Source organism: Bos indicus x Bos taurus, chromosome 5 (genome assembly GCF_003369695.1).
Source record: "Bos indicus x Bos taurus breed Angus x Brahman F1 hybrid chromosome 5, Bos_hybrid_MaternalHap_v2.0, whole genome shotgun sequence".
In the NCBI taxonomy this organism is placed as follows: Eukaryota; Metazoa; Chordata; class Mammalia; order Artiodactyla; family Bovidae; genus Bos; species Bos indicus x Bos taurus.
In genome coordinates this window covers 59,162,985-59,176,288 of record NC_040080.1, presented here as the reverse complement: position 1 = coordinate 59,176,288, position 13,304 = coordinate 59,162,985, and the positions used below count along the sequence as shown (strand labels likewise).

At 40.8% G+C, this 13,304-nt stretch overlaps 1 protein-coding gene across 2 annotated transcripts in view; it reads left to right on the top strand.

The window, feature by feature from the left end:
• The first annotated feature begins 12,758 nt into the window (after positions 1 to 12,758).
• The window catches only part of NEDD1 (neural precursor cell expressed, developmentally down-regulated 1), a 52,314-nt gene continuing 51,768 nt past the window's right edge, over positions 12,759 to 13,304 (top strand). Inside the window, exon 1 of one of the 2 annotated variants that reach the window (XM_027542089.1) lies at positions 12,759 to 12,861. The gene's annotated coding sequence lies outside the window, so the exon portion shown is untranslated. Of the gene's footprint in view, positions 12,862 to 13,144; positions 13,226 to 13,304 lie in introns of those variants that run through there. The other variant, XM_027542088.1, reaches the window with a different exon arrangement.

The window sequence follows — 13,304 nt, the reverse complement described above, 5'->3', positions numbered from 1 at the left end:
TTGGTATCCTGACCACTAGGGTGATGCTTGGTCATTAAGAGGCAGAAAACCTGTTTGGAATCCTGGCCTTGCTACTTATTAGCTAAATAACTTTAGGCTAGTCAACTAATCTTTTTTGAGTCTCAATTTGCCCAACATAACTGCTCTCAAATTCTTGACTCACAGAAACTATGAGAAATAATAAGTATTTATTATGTTAAACCATTGTTTTCTGGATAAATTTGTCAAGCAGAAAGACAAAACTAATATATTACCATTCCACCCCTGCTTCTCAAATTATGGCCTTGGTATCCATTACCTCAGAGAGCCTTTCTGAAGTAATAATGGGAATTTCCTACCTCCCTAATATGGGAATTCCCTGGTGGTCCAGTGGTTAGGACTCAGCACTTTCACTCCTGGGACATGGCTTCAATCCCTAGTCAGGGAACTAAGATCTTACAAGCTGCATGTCCAAAAATAAAAACCTAATGTAAAAACAATAATGAGGATGTTTAATTAGAAATATATTAAAACAGTCTGCCTGTTGTATGCTATTAATTCTTCAATATTCTAAGCCTGGATTTTTTTTTTTTTTTCAAGATAAAGGTTAAAAAAAAAATACTAGTAAATTGTACATGACAGGTCCAATCCCTCTAATACCAATGATTCTTCTCATGACATAAATTGAGGTATCGTAACATGGGGGAGGGAGGCAGTGCTGTGTGATGTATCCCTCACTCCAATTCTAAGCCTATCCATCTTGCCCTACAGCACTGCAGCTACAACACCCTTGAACGTTAGTCACTCAGTAAGAAACCTTATTTTTCCTGACTTTATCTGGTAATATTGAGGAACTGAGGAATAGACTGGTTTGGTTAAACATTGTATATAATACTTACCAGGATTATGAGATTCAAGCTGCTTTGTAGAACATGACCAATGTCTAAGATAATCATGAACATAATTGACTTGAGGGATCTTAGTTTCCTGACCAGGGATCGAACCTGCACCCCTTGCAGTAGGAGCACAGGGTCCTAACCATTCTGTGCCTAATTCCCTGGCACTGGACTGCCAGGGAGTTCTCCCACAATTGTCTTTTACAATGTAAAGAATACTAATTCATTGTATTCTTATTCTGAGACATTAACACCTGTTCCTAATTTCTTTAGTTTTGTTATTTATTCATTCCTGCAGTATATGTTTATATTTACCTAGTAGCTTCTCTATCCTAGCTCCCATAGAATACAAACTAAATAAAACATTTGGCCTACTCTCAAGGAACTTAGAGTCTAATAAAGAAAGAGAAGTTATAGTCTAATAGAAAAAGAGATGCTCTTAAGAAAGTGATCCTTTTGCGTGAAGAGGAAGCATGTGTGTTCCTGGGACATGAATGTATGTCTATTTTCCAGGTGGGAAAGGGACATTTCTGGGTTGTTGTTTACTCTTTACTGACCTTTAACATGAGTTCAGTTCAGTTCAGTTGCTCAGTTGTGTCTGACTCTTTGTGACTCCATGGACTGCAACATGCCAGGCTTCCCTGCCCATCACCAACTCCTGAAGCCCACTCAAACTCATGTCCATTGAGTCGTGATGCCACCCAACCATCTCATCCCCTGTCGTCCCTTTCTCTTCCTGCCTTCAATCTTCCCCAGCATTAGGATCTTTTCCAATGAGTCAGCTCTTCACATCAGGTGGCCAAAGTATTGGAGTTTCAGCTTCAGCATCTGTCTTTCCAATGAATGAATGTTCAGGACTGATTTCCCTTAGAATCGACTGGTTTGATCTCCTTGCATTTAACATACAGAAAATTGCACAAATCCTAAATATATAATTCAATGAATTTTTTCAAAATGAACTTAGTAACCAGCATCTAGGTAAAGAAATAGAGTTTTACTAGTACCCAAGAAGCCCTTTTCTGGTCAATACTTCAGGAAGGGGAAGAAAACATATCAAAGCAACTTTTTTTTTCATTTCAATCATCTGCTTGATGCATACCTTCCTGCATCATGAGTCACCCTCAGACCGTTATTAGTCAGTCTTTAAAAACAGTTTCTGGGACAACTCCCTCCTCCTCATAAGCTGAAATCAGTGATGAAAGTCCAGGTGAACCAGAGTAAAAATTTCCAGTTGTCAAACTAACAGCCGGGAAGCACTTTTTTCTTTCCAAAAGATGGGTCTGGACTTAACGGAAATTTCAAGAAAAAAAATCCATTAGGTCATCAGGTGAAGGATTGTTCCCTCTGATATAATTCCTAGTTTTTTTCTTTAGTTTAAAATGAGAGCAGCTGTTCTTATTCAAAGTCAAGCTGTACACACAAAGCAAACCTAATGTATCCTCTATTGTAGGAGTAGATGGCAAGCAGGCATAGAACCAATTAGATAGTACAACCCCATGATGCGGCATCAAAGCCTGTGGCATGTTTTTAGAAACCTAGTGATACAGAGTGTCTTTTATTTTGTGTTTAGAAAGTATAGGACAGATATCTGACCCAAAGGTGAACCTTACACAGGTACAATCAGACAAAGCACTTTTCATCGAAATGTAGGAGTTTAGAGCTGTGGTGTTCAAGCTTCCTTGAGTGCTATTATCTATCCTTAGCTATAAGAAATGCAAAAAGTCACTCTTTGGATTGAATCTTCCTTTAATCTTCCTTTGATCTTTTCCAGAAGTAAGAGTGGGTCTGTAGTCAGCAAACAACATAGGTTGGGGTCTCTTGTTCGTGGAATTAAAGGGAGAAGACGATGGCATCCACTCCAGTACTCTTGCCTGGCAAATCCCATGGATGGAGGAGCCTGGTAGGCTGCAGTCCATGGGGTCACTAAGAGTCAGACAGGACTGAGTGACTTCACTTTCACTTTTCACTTGCATGCATTGGAGAAGGCAATGGCAACCCACTCCAGTACTCTTGCCTGGAAAGTCCCATGGATGGAGGAGCCTGGTGGGCTGCAGTCCATGGGGTCGTGAAGAGTCAGACATGACTGAGTGACTTCCCTTTCACTTTTCACTTTCATGCGTTGGAGAAGGAAATGGCAATCCACTCCAGTGTTCTTGCCTGGAGAATCCCAGGGACAGGGGAACCTGGTGGGCTGCTGTCTATGGGGTCACACAGAGTCGGACACGACTGAAGTGACTTAGCAGCAGCAGCAGCATGGAATTAAAAAGAGTAAAGAAAACATGAATCACAGCATGTGTGTTGTAAATTTCCATCACATTGCTTAGTGACTTTCTCCAAAGAACTTTAAGCTTATTTGCAAAATATAAGCAAAACAAATAGCTCTTTAAGGAGAAATCTAATTTTTGTTTTCTGCAATTATAGCATTTATCGTAGCACTTGGGTTATGATAAGTATTTGTTAAATATTAGTTGACTGACAAATGGCTGTGTGTACTGAACTGAGTTAAAACTTTATCCTAAAAGCTCTGCGTGTCACTCCCTGAAGCATGTTCAGAAGAGTAAAACAATCCTATTTACTTTGTAGGAATGTGCTCTGGCAGTACGCCAGGCTCCTCTGTCCTCCACTATCTCCTAGAGTTTGCTCAAATTTATGTCCATTAAATTGGTAATGCTATCTATCTCATCCTTTGTTATCCCCTTATCCTTTTGCCTTCAATCCTTCCCATCATCAGGGTCTTTTCCAATGAGATGGCTCTTTGCGTCAGGGGGCCACAATATTGGAGCTTCAGCTTCACCATCAGTCCTTCCAATGAAGATTCAGGGTTGATTTCCTTTAGGATTGACTGTTTTGATCTCCTTGCTGTCCAAGTGACTCTCAAGAGTCTTCTCCAGCACCACATTTTCAAAGCATCCATTCTTCATTGCTCAGCCTTCTTTATGGACCACCTCTCACATCTGTACATGACTACTGAAAAAACCATAGCTTTGACCTTACAGAGCTTTGTCTGCAAAGTGATGCCTCTCCTTTATAATATGCTGTCTAGATTTGTCATAGCTTTCCTTCAAAGGAGCAAGTGTCTTTTAATTTCATGGCTGCAGTCAACCATCTGCAGTGATTTTGGAGCCCAAGAAAATAAAATCTGTCACTGTTTCCACAACTATTTGCCATGAAGTGATGAGACCGAATGCCATGATCTTAGTTTTTTGAATGTTGAGTTTTAAGCCAACTTTTTCAGTCTCCTCTTTCAACCTCATCAAGAAGCTCTTTAGTTCCTCTTCACTTTTCTGCTATTAGAGTGGTTTCATCTGCATATCTGAGGTTGCTGATATTTCCCACAGCAGTGATATCCCAGACTAAAGTAGGGGATTGTTAGGACTCCCCTAGTAGCTCAGCTGGTAAAGAATCCACCTGCAATGCAGGAGACCTCGGTTCAATTCCTGGGTTGGGAAGATTCCCTGGAGGAGGGCATGGCAACCCACTCCAGTATTCTTGCCTGGAGAATCCCCATGGACAGAGGAGCCTGGTGGGCTACAGTCCATGGGGTTACAAAGAGTCAGACATGACTGAACAACTAAACACAGTACAGCACAGGGGATTGTTAAGGTACTAATTTGAAGGATACACAGAAAGTGAAATCTATATGATCATATGATTGATAGAATGTGGAGGGAGAGAGAAGATAGGGGAGGATGATTCTAACAATGATTCTTGGGGATATAGTTTGGCCCTTTGGATGGGTGATGAGTTAACTGGTTGAGATGCAGAACATAGCAGGAAGAGGAGCAGATTTGGTGTCAAAAAAAATAGAGTTTCTTCAGCCCCTTTGGATTTTAGATGCTCATGGGATATCTGATATATAGTGACTAGAGTACAAATGGTTTTTGAAACCATGAGTTTTAATGCTATTTCACAGGAAGAAAGGCATAGCATGAAAATCCAGAGGGCAAAGAAAGAGACCATGATGGAGGGGCTAGAGAGGTGGGATAAAAGCTGGGGAAGAAAGAGAACAGAGCTAATGAAGATACGTACTTCAAAGAGATTGAATGAGGTAAAGACTGTGAAGTCAGACTGCATATATTGGAACTAATGTGTGAGAACAGTAATTGAGTCTCTTTGATCACAAGCACTAGAAACTCAAATCAGCTTAAGGAATTTATTGGTTCATGTTAATGGGAAGGAGAAGGGAGGATCCAGAGTCTTAATTAATATTAATACTGTTTTCTCCCTATCTCTACCATAACCCATTACAAGTCTCCCATACCATTACAAGTCTGTCCTTCCTGTTTGGTCTCACTCTCTTCTACTGCACACAAACATCCTGTCCATGGAGGGGGACAAACCGTAGGTGGCTCAGGGCTTGTATTTTCTCAGCCCTGTAAATCCAGAGGAGAGTGGAAATGTCTCTTTTTCTATTTCAGGATATACAACTTGCTAGAAAGAACTCTGATTGGTCAAGACAGCCGGGATCATGAGCCTACCCTTAAGGCAAGGGGAAGATACTGAGAATGGTTACTCCACCAAAATCATGTGATTTGAGGAAGGAGGAATAGATCCAAAAGAAAGAGGAGGAAAATATGCTGTTCCCAGAATCTAGGGTAGGAATGGAGGGTAACTAAAAACAACAGATGTCTACAATCTGTTGAATGATGCTGGTGGAAGCCAGTTTGCAGTTGAAACCCAGTCAGCTTTTCAGACTCAGCTGTCACAGATATTGATTCAAAAACTAAGACACATTCTCATAGACTGCGCTTCATTTTGAAAATGCTTGCCTATTAATTGAACATATGGATTAAGATATATGTATTCCCTAAAAGTCACACATAAGAGAGGCAGGCTTTTCACTCCTTTATGGTAATTGAAGTTTTGGCATGAGAGAAGATTATAAGGTTACAGGATTTAAAAGTAAATAAATAAAAACACTAGAAAGTTTTTCAAGGTGTTCCCTTTGGGAGTCTGTACATTTATCTTAGCAGTGATGTTACTGCACAAGACAGTTTTGAAAATTCTCTTTTGAATTTGCCTCTGGCTTGAAGGGGTAAAAATCCATGTCTTTTAAGGGCTAATTTGAATTTTGAAAAAACCTAATTTGTCATTTGGAATAAAATCTGGTGAAAAGGGCAGGTTAGAGGCATACAGCACAATCATGTAATCCAATAATGAGATAGATTGATTTTTCTCTCCAAGACCCTAATGACCTCCTCTCCTCTTTATCCTTCTCTCTCTCCCTCCTCCAGTAGCTCTTACACATTCATCCAGACTAATCTTTCTGAAGCATAACTCCAATAATATCACTACCTTTTTCGAAATCTATCAATGACTTGAACTACTGATTTGAAAATATCCAAGCTCTTTGGTCTGAAAGTCAAGACAATTTGTAGTCTCACTGAAGTTTGTTATTTGTTCTCCCTTTCAGCACCCTCAAACTGAACCCTTGAATAGTTTTTGTTAAATCTCTGAATTCTTAACTTGTTGTTTTCTATCCATGACCAGTTTCTATCTCACCCTTGTAACAAGGATCAGATCCCGCATCCGCATGTGCTCTTCTCCCCAAGTCCTGCCCTCCAGTTGATTATTCTTGATTTCTTTCACCCAAGATTGACAAGTAATTCTCACACCACAGGAATGTCTAAACTGCTAGTTTCTATGTATCTGGAATTTTGTGGGTATCTGGTGTTAGATTGTCGTGATGTTCTAGTTATTGATAATAATGATATATTTAATATAGCACTAGAACTTAAAAGAAGTGGACAATAGTAAGACATCTAACACAGATTATATTGATCTTTACAGGCTAATCAAAAGAGTAAGCATAGCCTTTAGAGGCAGATAGATTTTAATACTAACTTTGTTGTTTATTAAATGGGTATCTTTACACAATCTATTATAAACATTTCTCTAAGCATCCATCCTCTCCTATGTAAAATGGAAATAATGACACTAGTTTCATAAATGTGTTGTGAGGATTAGAAGAGGTCATGGAAAAGGTTTTGGAAAGAATCTTAGAGAGAAGAAGACTTCTATAAGCATGAGCAAATTCAGAAACTGTAAATAGTGATATTTTGATTGCATAAAATGTAAACATTTTTATGTGGCAAAAAAATACCACAACCAAAGCCAAAGAGGGTAACTGTTTGCAACATTTATGACACATAAAGGGATTGTTTTAATTCATACATCAATAAGGAAAAAGACCAACCCAGTAGGAAAAAAATACAGACATAGGTCTCAAAAATAATCCACAGAAAAGGAAATATAAATAGCTTTTAAACATGTAAAGAGATACTCAACCTCATGTGTAATAAAGCAAATGCAAATTAAAACTCAGTGATATACTGTTTCTTACCTGAGGGGAATGTACACAGATACAACTTCTTTGAAAGACAATTTGGCAATGACCATAAAATTTATGCACATACTCTTCTGAGCAATTCCATTTCTGGGGATGTATGTATCTATGCTATCCAATACAGTACCCTGTGGCAACATCTCATTACTGAGCACTTGAAAGGTGGCTCATCTGAATTGAGATGTACATTATGTATAAAATACACACTGAATTCCAAAGACTTAGTACAAAGAAAAATGTAAAATATCTCATTATTAATTTTTTTATAATGACTTACAAAGATCCATATAGTCAAAGCTATGGTTTTTCTAGTAGTCATGTAAAGATGTGAGAGTTGGACCATAAGAAGGCTGAGCACCAAAAACTGATGCTTTAGAACTGTGGTGCTGGAGAAGGCTCTTGAGAGTCCCTTGGACTGCAAGGAGATCAAACCAGTCAATCCTAAAGGAAATCAATCCTGAATATTCACTGGAAGGACTGATGCTGAAGCTGAAAATCCAATACTTTGGCCACCTGATGCAATGAGTCAACTCATTGGAAAAGACCCTGATTCTGGGAAAGATTGAAGGCAAAAGGAGGAGCAGGTGGCAGAGGATGAGATGGTTAGATAGAATCACTGACTTAATGTACATAAATTTGAGTAAACACCAGGAGACAGTGGAGGACAGAGGGGTCTGGCATTCTGCAGTCTATGGGATTGCAAAGAGTTGGACATGACTGAGAGACTGAAAAACAACAACCATATGTTGAAATGACAATAGTGCATTAAATATAATACATTAATAAGAACAATTTTAAATGTCTGTTTTAACTACTAGCACATTTGAAATTTTGTATGTTGCTCACTTATGAATAGTGGAACATATATTGTTCTACTTGCATGTATGAGAAACTATGTATGCATAAAGAATATCTGGAAACATCTTTAGTATTCACTAACAGAGGCTTCACTAAATAAAATATGATACATCCACAGAGTGGAATATCATGTGGCCAGGAAAAGGAATGAGACTAATAAGTACTAAGATGGGTAACTCTCCAAGACAAAGTTACAAAATAAAGCACAAAACAGATATAGGAAGTTAATGTTTGTGTTCCGTGTACACTGAAGAAATTTGGAAAAAATTATATAAAATTGGCCATATGCATAGAATATTCCTGGAAGGGTACACAAGAAATTATTTCTAGTTATTGTCCTAAAGAAACCTGAGAGGCCTGCATATACCAAGCCAAGTAGCAACAGTTAGAACTGGACATGGAACAACGGACTGGTTCAAAATTGGGAAAGGAGTATGTCAAGACTGTATATTGTCACCCTGCTTATTTAACTTATATGCAGAGTATATCATACAAAATACTAGGCTGGATGAATCACAAGCTGGAATCAAGACTGCCAGGAGAAAATCAACAATCTCAGATATGCAGATGATACCACTCTAATGGCAGAGAGTAAAGAGGAACTAAAGAGCCTTTTGATGGTAAAAGAGGAGAGTAAAAAAGCTGGCTTAAAACTCAACATTCAAAAACTAAGATCTCGGCATCAGGTCCTATCACTTCATGGCAAATAGATGGGGAAAAAGTGGAAACAGTGACAGATTTTATTTTTGGGCTCCAAAATTGCTGCAGATGGTAACTGCAGCCAAGAAATTAGAAGACACTTACTCCTTGGAAGAAAAGCTATGATAAAGCTAGAAAGCATATTAAAAAGCAAAGATATCACTTTGCTGACAAAGATCCATATGGTTTTTGTCAGTAGTCAAGGCTATGGTTTTTGCCAGTAGTCATGTATGGATGTGAGAGTTGGACCATAAGGAGGCTAAGCACCGAGGAATTGATGCTTTCAAATTGTGGTGCTGGAGAAGATGTTAGAGAGTCCCTTGGTTGGACAGCAAGGAGATCAAACCAGTCAGTCCTAAAGGAAATCAGTCCTGAATATTCTTTGGAAGGACTGATGCTGAAGCTGAAGCTCCAATACTCTGGCCACCTGATGTAAAGAGTCAACTCACTGGAAAAGCCCCTAGTGCTGGGAAAGATTGAGGACAGGAAGAGAAGGGGGTGACAGAGGATGAGATGGTTGGATGGCATCACCAACTCAATGGACATGAATTTGAGCAATCTCTGAGAGATAGTGAAAGACAGAGAAGCCTGGCATTCTGCACTCCACGGGGTCACAAAGAGTTGGACACCAGTTAGCGACTGAACAACAACTGTCCTAAAGGAAGGTAATTGTGGCTCAGTATCAGGGGTAGAGGAAGATTTATTTTTAACTCTACCTCTTTGCACTCATTAGTCAATGTCTTTACAATATGTATTCATTACCTATTCAGAAAAAAATACAATTACACATTTTCTTTTTTTTTTCACAAAAAGCTCAAGAAGAATTTCCCAAAGTCAGTTATGACAGCTTAACAACTTAGGTTAATTTTTTAAAAATAGAGCTGATAAACCATGGTGTCCCGCACACAGTAGATGCCTAAGAAATATCCCTTCATCTCCTTTCTCCACACTTGGACTAGTAGCACAGATACTATAACAGCACCTTTTTGTTTAGGGATGTTGTAGGTGCTAACTTCATGTTACAGCTCTGAAGATGTCAAGTGTTAACTGGGATGAGGCTGCCCTGATCCTATGACATGCCCTGGAAGTTAGTTATTTTCTCCCAATAAATCCCAGAAATACATTTGCTTATTTTTTATACCCCCTCATCAAAATGGAAGGCAGCTTGTATAATGTATATCTTCACAGTTAGTGTGGTATTGTAAGCTGTCTGCAAATTTTATTACTACATTAAGGGCTGAAGCAAACTTTTCCAGTTATTACATCCTCTGCACTAACATCCTCACTCTCCTTGTCAGTCTCTTGATTCTTCGGCAGTTAAAACACTCACTTTTATTTCTGTATCAGAGACTCTGTGTGCCTTGCTAACCTCTTTGTCGACTTCAGTCACCTCTTCTCACTTTCATGAAGTTTGTTGATTGATTGCTTCTCACAGGGTATGGCTGGCTTTCCAGCTTTTTGTCTAAATTTAAAACACTGGAGCCATCCTTCAGAAAGTACATAGCGCTCAATCAATTGCATTTGCTCATAAAATATCTTTTGTTTTTTGGAACAAAAGTCTCTTGATTCTGACTCCTTATTTCCATTCCCATTGCTTCTGCCTGAGTCCAGGTCCTCTTCATCTTGTCTGGAATATGTCAATTAGCTCTTAACTAGTCGGCATGCTCTCAGACTCCCTACCAGCAGTCCATTTTCCACTTTACTGGTAAAATTTAAAAACAGGGTTCTGAAAAACAGATTTATGCATTCATTCGTTCATTTATCAAACATTTATTAAACAACTCCTTTGTGTCAGGCATCATGCTAGGAACTGGGAACACAAAGAAATATTTTTCCTATGCAGCCACTGTGAGCTTTGAGTCTAGTCCAGGGGGTCAATGAGTAGACGAACACATGATTTATAGTCCATGAGGGTAGGCCCAGCATGCCATGGTAGAAGCCAGCAGGGGAGGACAGTTTCTCAGTCTTTGCCACTTGATCAAATTGGAGAGAGGCAGAGGGACGTGTTTTAACATGCCCTCTCCAAGGGCAAAGGCTGGACAAGTGATGCATAGCATATGTGATCAGTAAGGCTGAACAGATAGTCAGAGAGGAGCCGCAAACAACAGCATGAGGCAGTGAAGGGCCTAGTGCTCAGTCGCTCGGTCGTGTCCGACTCTTTGCGACCTCATGGACTGTAGCCCACCAGGCTCCTCTGTCCAAGGAATTTTCCAGGCAAGAATACTGGAGTGGGTTGCCATTTCCTCCTCGAGAGGATCTTCCTGAACCAGGGATCGAACCGAATCTCTTTTATCGCCTGCACTGGCAGGTGGACACTTTACTACTAGCACCACCTGCAAAGGAGTTTAGACTTTATTCTAAAGGTTTTAAGTAGTCATATGATCAGATTTGTATATTATAAAGAGCATCATGCTAAGAGTTTCAGTAGTTCAGTTGCTCAGCCGTGTCCAACTCTTTGCGATGGCATGGACTGCAGCATGCCAGGCTTCCCTGTCCATCACTAACTCCTGGAGCTTGCTCAAACTCATGCCCATCGAGTTGGTGATACCATCCAACCATCTCATCCTCTGTCGTCCCCTTCACCTCCTGCCTTAAATCTATAATAACACATACACACACACACACACACACACATATATACACTTTATACACACTATACTATATAACACACACATATATATATATATACTTTATGCATATACAGACATATAGAGTTTAGCGAAGTGTGTGCTCCATAAATATTATTATATATGTCATTGTATCAATGTTATATATTAATGTATCATTATTGTTTCATATATTCTAATCTTCACTTTTCTGTCTTCATTTTCAGAGATTTAGCTGTCTTTTCTTTCTTCTCTTTGCCCTTATCCTTCCTGTCTCTACTCTTACCCTATTTTATCTCCCAACTTTCTGGCTCCCATCCCTTTCAAAATTGATTTAATAACCTCAAGAACTGTACACTACAATTAAGGCAGTTCCTGCTCCCTATCTTTTTCGTTTTGAGGCTCCCTATCAATCTTTACAGCTTTTTTAGGACTTCAATTTCTGCTCTGAAAAAGTGTTTTCTCCATACTTATTAGTTTTCCAGTTATTTGCAATATTGGTGCAAATAACCAGGGCTTATGTACCTAGTTCAGAAACACAATCCAAGTATGTACTTGTGCTGAAAGAATAATAACACTCTTTGTAGAAGAAATGCCCTATATTTTATAAGGACTCTCGGCAAAAATTGTCAGTAGAGCTTTAAAAACAAAAGGGCCCTGGTATAAGGAGCATATGAAAGCTCAATTCACCTACTCCTTTTTCCACTCTGAGAAGCATCTCCTTCCAAAAAATTCCCAACTAGATGGGAATGTTCCTGACCCCACAGCACGATTTGGAAAAAAAAAATCACAGGTTTTGAAGTCTGATATCTGAAGACACTTACGCTTTCCATTATTTCTTAGCTTTTCTCATCGTGTCTCCTGGTTTGTAAATTGCATCGGGTATTCTTGGCTCTCCATGGTTTCCTCTTCCGGGAAGCCTTTCCCAAACTCACATCCATGTTCATTTCCCTTTCATACATTTTATACCTTTTCTCTGAGGCAACTCTCAAGAGTTTCCGCTTTTCATTTAAGTATGTAATTATTTATGATCGTCTGCCCCTTATACTGGATTGTAGCTCCACCTGGCTAGAGACCAAGAGCGCTGACCCAACCCCTGTATTCCCAGGCTAAACTCAGCACTGTAAACCCAGTCTAGCAAAGGGCCTGGCATGCAAGAGGCAGTCAGCGAACAAATGGATGACAAAAGGGAAGCAGCCAGCGGCACCAGCGCCTCCCTGGAGCAGAGAGGAGCCGCCCAGGCCCTCAGTTCCCGCCCTTCCGTCCCAGGCGCTTGGATCAGGACTCGAACCCAGGCCCAGCACTGTCCCTGGCTCTGCCTTGTCAACTTGAGCCCCTCCTTGCGGAAGCGCCTCTCCTGGTGACGCCACTCAGAGGCGGGACTTCCGGCCGCCGAAGTTTAACAGTTCAGGCGGGAGCCGGAAGCCTAGCGCCGGAGCGGGCCGCGCCGAGGCCCCCGGTGTACGGCGGCTGAGAGGTGAGGTTCCGGAGGTTCCGGGGTAGGGCCCGCCGCCCGCCGCGTACTTGCCCTCTCCTGGTTCCCCACCCGCCCTCCGATCACCTCAGGGGGCGGGTCGGAGGTCCCTGGGCTCCCCGCGACTCAGCGGGTCGGGCAGGGGCGCGGCGGCCGGGTTGGCGGGGAAGTGCCCCGGAGCCGTGGGCCGGGGTCGCGCACCTCCGATCGGGCCTGAGAGGTGGCCCGGGTCGACTGGGGCAGGTCGGGGGCGGCTCCGGGGGCTGCACCGACTCCGGAAAGTTTGCGCTTGCTAGCAGTCCCGTTACCTTTTTGTAAACCTCTCAAATTCGACTCGTTTAGCAGGCGCTCGAATGCATTTAACAAGGTAACTCCAGTTGAGCAAGACTCCTGCGAGTAAAATGCATTTTGGGTGAAAGAAAGTTGGAGAGCTTTTACTTAAGCTC